Consider the following 6,938-nt stretch of genomic DNA (forward strand, 5'->3'; position numbering starts at 1 on the left):
ACACTCTGTCCGGCCCTGGCCCTTTGCTTACGTTTATTTTTCACTTTGAGTCAAGGTCTCCCTAAGCCACTAGGTTGCCCAGGTTGGGCTCAAATTTGCAACTCTCCTGCCTCAGCCTCCCAGAGCACTGGGATCCCAGGCATGCATCCCACGCCGGGCTCAGCCCACACAGAATGGCGGGCGCCTGAGGACCCCGAGACAGACTCTGGTGCCCGCTGCTCGCTGCCCGCGCCGTCCACCCTGGGGCCGGCCCGCTCCAGCAGTGCACCCCCCGGGGCTCGAGCTCACTTCTGCCCAGCTGTGAGGACTCGGCGCCCGCGGCGAGTGACACGGCAGGGTGTCCTGGCTCTGTGTCCTCCCCGGGGCCGCAGGTGTGAAGCCGGAGGCCCCAAGCTCCACGCCCACTGCACGGACGGGGAGAGGGCGGACACCGCGCTGTGCTCCCGGGATCCAGGGCTGGAAAGTCCTGAGCTATGGCTGGGCGCCTGCTGCCACCTCGTGGCTGCCTGCGGGACAGCACCGGCCTCCTCCCCAGCTGGGCCCGTAGAACTTCCGGTTACCCGGCCGCGGGAGGAGGACGAAAATTAAACTCATGTTTAATTCGCGTGTAGGGCACCCGCGATGAATGTGATCATTACGTACTTCAGGGAGTAGATAGGCAGACAGATAGATAGATAGATAGATAGATAGATAGATAGACTGATTTTGATTAACACAGGTCTTACTCCGACTTAGTCTTAAATGCCCAACAGGAAAGTATAAACAGAAAGAAAACTGATTAAAGTAACAATAATATTAAACCCCCAAAGCTAGACTAGACATGAAGAGGAGCTCCCAACCCTGCGGTGGTTCACAGGCACCGTGGAATATTATTCAGTGACAAAAAAGAACGCAGTCCTGCCGTCCTGGCCACCCAGATGCTGTGTTTAGAGGAGTAAGTGAAGTGCATAAAGATCACGTGTTCTCCATTCTGCCTGAACACTAGAAACGCCGGTCCCAGTAGAAGCGGAGAAATGGCAGAAATGGTGAGCGGAGAGACAGTGGGCAGACAGTGGGCAGGAAGAGCAACGGCCCGTGGCCTGCAGGATGCCAGGGCACCAGCAATTGCGCATTCCAAAGCAGCCAGCAGGATTCCGAGTGCTCCAAGCAGAAATAAAGGATCGGTCTCAGCGACGGCTGAGCAGAAAGACGACAGCCGGCAGCCGTGGGCAGGTGTGGCCCGGAAACGGGGCTCTTGCCCTCAGTTCCCAGGCAAGGGAGCTGCAATTTCCCTAGGGGAGGGCGGCCAGCCTTGCCCACGCTGCTGGGAAATGTGCTTCAAGTTTAGGGTTCAACTTCTCCAACAGGCAGACAGCTCACCTCAGGCGCCCGGGGCTGAGGATGCAGGCACCTGGTTGTCCCCACCCTGATTCCAGTGCAGGGTGCAGGTCCCATGCAGGACAGGCAGGCTCAGGAGAGGAGACAGACTACCCTCACCCAGAGACGTGGGCCCTGCTGTGGAGAGAGGGCAAAGGTTCTGATGAGGGAACGAGCAGTCAAGAAGACTGGAGTCCCAAGCTCCGCCTGGGGAACTGACTTTATTGGAAACAGATTTTCTTGGAACTTCAAGCCCAAGGATGCTGTCACTAGCCGAGGGGATGCTTTTGATAAGCAGTGAGAGGAGTGGGTGCAACAAGGGAAACTGTGAGCCGCTGTTTAGCTGAAAGAATCCCTGAGGAGGAAGCATCCAGGTAGGCGTGCCACAGCTCCGAGCTCAGAGGAGGTGAGCCCTGTGGGGGCCAGGAACACACACCCACTCTACCCCCACCCCCACCCCCCCACCCCATATACCCACCCCCCCACGTCAAAATGAGAAGACAGGTAAACAAGCCACAGACCCAGACTTCCAGATCACCTACAGCAACCCCAAAGGAAAATGAGATGGAACACTCTGATACTCAAACACCTGGACTCCCTGAACTACCAACAAAAGAGGATCTGAAAAAACTGAAATCAGAAATATTTTCTAACATAACAGCAAAGATTGTGCCCGTAGTGCAGGACATGATTAAAAAATCTAGAGAGGACACAGATAACAAAATAGAGGAGCTGAGGAACATGATGGAATTCCAACATAGGAAACAAATGGAATCCATAAAACAGATGCAAACAGATTTCCAGGAGATTAAAAACTCCATTGAAAGTCTATTCAGCAGAATGAGCCAATGTGAAGACAGAATTTCATATATAGAAGATAAGATTGCAATTAGTGACCAGGAAAATAAAAAATTCTTTAAAATTTTAAGGGACCATGAGAAATCAATCCAGCAGCTGCTAGATGATGCAAAAAAAAAAAAATAACATAAGACTGATTGGAGTCAATGAAGAAAGAGGAGAGAGTGCAGATGACATAAAAAAACTGTTCACAGAAGTGATGGCAGAAAACTTCCCACGCAGGGGACAAGAATTTGACATACAGATAAGTGAGGCATATAAGACTCCAAATAGCCTTGATCAAAAAACACTTACACATAGGCATATAATTGTTAAGATTCCAGAAACCCAACAGAAGAATAAAATTCTACAAGTAGTTACAGAAAAGAAACAAATCACATACAAAGGAAAGCCCATCAGAATCACAGCAGACTTCTCAGTGCAAACCCTCAAGGCATGAAGAGCTTGGAGTGAAGTATTTCAAGCCCTAAAGGAAAACAACCTCCAACCCAGACTGATGTACCCTGCAAAACTATCTTTCAAAACTGATGGTGAAATAAGTTACTTTCATGACAAAGAGCACCTTAGGAACTTCATGAATACCAAACCAGCTCTCCAAAAAACTTTAGACAAAATCCTAAGAAAAGACAACAAGGATCACAACCCCAGGAAGCCCAGCAGAATGAATCCATTGGGTGTGACAGGAAATTAAATGCAAAGGGGGAGGATCAAACAAAAAGAAAAAGTCATGACAATGATAAGTCAATACATATCAGTTATAACCATCAATGTTAATGGTCTTAACTCACCATTCAAAAGAAATAGACTGGCAGAATGGGTCAAGAAGCAAGATCCAACAATATGCTGCATTCAAGAAACACACTTAGTTCAACAAGAAACTCATAGATTGAAAGTTAAAGGGTGGAAAACAACACTCTATGTGACCAGAACCTGAAAAAAAGCAGGAATAGCTATTGTTTTTGCAGATCAAGTGGATTTCAAACCAACACTGATTAAGAGAGACAAAGAAGGACACTACATCCTTGTAAAGGGAACAATCCAACAGGAAGAGATGACAATCATAAATATATATGCAACAAATGCTAGTGTGCCCAATTATATAAAACAAATACTAATGGACATGAAAAGTCATATATGCATTAATACAATTGTAGTGGGGGACCTCAATACCCCACTGTCACAAATAGATAGATCAACTAGACAAAATACAAGTAATGAAATACTAGAACTCAATTGAACTCTTGAACAAATGAACTTAACAAATGTTTACAGAGTGTTCCACCTGGCAAAATCAGAATACACATTCTTTTCAGGTGTACACAGGTGGTTCTCCAAAATAGATCACATATTCGCTCATACAACATGTTTAAGTAAGTGCAAAGGAATTGAAGTTATCCCCTGTATATTACCAGACCATAGTGCAATGAAACTGGAGATCAATAGCAAAAGAAACCTCAAAAATTTCATAAACACATAGAAATTGAACAACACACTTCTGAATAACCAATGGGTCACAGAGGAAATTCAAGAAGAAATCAGACAGTTCCTTCAATTAAGTGACAATGACAATACAACATATCGGAATCTATGGGACACAATAAAAGGAGTCTTATAAGGGAAATTCATAGCGGTGAATACTCACATTAGGAAAACAGAGCGAGCCCAATTAAACAAGCTGATGCTGAACCTCAAGCTTCTAGAAAAAGAAGAGCAGGACAAACCCAAAGCTCATACAAGGGAGGAAATTATAAAGATCAGAGCAGAAATCAATTCAATGGAGACTAAGAGAACAATACAAAAAAATCAATGAAGCCAAGATTGGTTCTTCAGAAGAATAAAATTGACAAACCCTTAGCCAACCTTATCAGAAAAAGGAAAGAAAAGGCCCAAATCCATGCAATTAGGAATGAAAAGGGTGAAATTACAACAGACCCAGCAGAAATCCAGAGGATCATCAATACCTACTTCAAGAACCTATAGGACAATAAGATGGAAAATACAGAAGAAATGGACAGATTCCTAGATACATATGAATTACCAAAGTTGAACGAAGAAGACCTAAAAATTCTGAACAACCCAATATCAATCAATGAAATTGAAAATGTAATTAAAAATTTATCAACTGAGAAAAGCCCAGGTCCTGATGGCTTCACTGCTGAGTTCTACAAGACATTTAGAGAGGAACTGCTGCCACTACTGTTTAAACTCTTTAATGAAATTGAAAAGGAAGCAATACTCCCAAATTCATTCCTGGAAGCAAGCATCACCTTGATCCCCAAAGCAGAGAAAGATGCAACCAAAAAAGAGAACTATAGGCCAATCTCACTAATGAACATAGGTGCAAAATTCCTTAATAAGATACTGGCAAATAGAATGCAGAAGATCATCAAGAAGATCATACACCTCGACCAAGTGGGATTCATCCCAAGGATGCAGAGATGGTTCAACATATGCAAATCAATCAATGTAATACACTGTATCAATAGAGCCAAGGACCGAAACCATAAAATCATCTCAATAGATACAGAAAACACATTTGACAAAATCCAACATGCATTTATGATAAAAACTCTACAAAAAATTGGAATAGACAGTCTCTACCTCAATCTGATAAAAGGCATCTATGAAAAACCAACAGCCAATATCATACTAAATGGTCAAAAACTGAAATCCTTCACACTAAAATCAGGAACAAGACAAGGATGTCCACTATCACCACTCCTGTTCAATATAGTTTTAGAAACATTAGTCAGGGCAATTAGACAAGAGAAAGAAAGAAAAGGAATAAAGATAGGAAATGAAGAAGTCAAATTGTCATTATTTGCAGATGACATGATACTCTATAGAGAAGACTCCAAGAACTCCACCAAAAGTCTTCTAGACTTAATAACCAAATTCAGTAAAGTAGCTGGATACAATGTCAATGCACAAAAATCAATAGCTGTCCTCTACATGAACAACAGAGTCACTGAGAGAGAAATAGGGCAAACAATTCCTTTCACAATAGCATCCAAAAAACTGAAATACCTAGGAATCAACCTAACAAAAGAAATCAAAGACCTCTTCTCTGAAAATTATACCACTTTGAAAAAAGATATTGAAGGGAATATCAGAAAATGGAAAGACATCCCTTGCTCCTGGGTAGGAAGGATCAACATATTGAAAATGGCTATACTTCCAAAACTGCTATATAGAGTCAATGCAATCTCAATTGAAATCCCAGCAGCATACTTTATGGACCTTGAGAAAACAATCCAAAACTTCATTTGGAACAAGAAGAGACCCAGAATAGCAAAATCAATTCTAGGTAACAGAGACATGGCAGAGGATATTACAATCCCAAACTTGAAACTATACTACAAAGCTACTGTGATAAAAACAGCATGGTACTGGCAAAGAAACAGACCTGAGGACCAGTGGAACAGATTAGAAGATGCATTAACAACTCCAGACACACTCAGCTACCTCATCTTTGACAAAGGAGCCAAACACCATCACTGGAGAAAAGATAGTCTCTTTAATAAATGGTGCTAGAGCTGGGGATTTAGCTCAGTGGTTTCGCCACCTGCTGCGCAAGCTCAAGGACCCAAGTTTGATCCCCCATACCAAAAAAAAAAACAAAACAAAAAAATAAAAAAATAAATGGTGCTAGAAAAATTGGGTTTCAACTTGCCAAAGACTAAAACTAGACCTATATCTCTCACCATGCACTAATCTAAAATCAAAATGGATTAAAGATCTAAATATTAAAATAGAAACTCTGAACCAGTTCGAACAGAGGTTAGGTAGAACCCTTGAAGACACTGGTGTAGGAAAAGATTTTATGAACAAAATCTCAGTTGCCCGGGCACTAGCACAAACAATCAACAAGTGGGATCTCTTCTTATTAAAAGGCTTCTGCACAGCAAGAGAAACTGCCAGCAGTGTGAAGAGACAACCCATAATGTGGGAAAAAATTTTCACCAGCAGTCCCTCAGACAAAGGTCTACTATCTCAAACCTATAAAGAACTTTAAAAAATCAGACCACCCAAATTTAAAGACCCAATCCTAAAATGGGCATCTGAAATGAACAGACATTTCTCACATAAAGAAGTAGAAATGGCAAATAAACATGTGAAAAAATGTTCAACACACTGGTCATTCGAGAGATGCAAATGAAAATAATGCTGAGATTCCACCTCACTCCAGAAAGAATGGCTGCTGTCATGAAATCAACCAATTACAAATGCTGGTGGGGCTGTGGGGAATGAGGAACCCTGCTCCACTGCTGGTGGGAGTGTAGACTGGTGCAACCACTGTGGAAATCAGTATGGAGATACCTCAAAGAACTAGGACTGGAAGTCCCATTTGACCCCACTATTCCACTGCTGGGTATCTTCCCCAAAGAACTAAAAGAATCATACCACAGTGATATATGTCCACCCATGTTCATAGCAGCACAGTTTGTAATAGCTAAAACTTGGAAACAGCCCAAATGCCCATCAACTGGAGACTGGATCAAGAAAAGTGGTTTTTTTAATAAAATGGAGTACTACTCAGCCATAAAAAATGAGAAATTAGAGACATTTATTGCTAAATGGATGCACATTGAGGCGATACTCTTAAGTGAAATAAATAGGACACACATGTGTAAATACTAAATAGTTTCTCTAGTGTGAGAAACTGAAAGTGTAAATAAGGACTAAAAGGTATAATAGATAATCTGAAATAGGAAGGAAAGGGG

Source organism: Heterocephalus glaber, unplaced genomic scaffold, assembly GCF_053883595.1.
Source record: "Heterocephalus glaber isolate CG9 unplaced genomic scaffold, H.glaber_assembly_v1.0 deba00001805, whole genome shotgun sequence".
Classification (NCBI taxonomy): Eukaryota; Metazoa; Chordata; class Mammalia; order Rodentia; family Bathyergidae; genus Heterocephalus; species Heterocephalus glaber.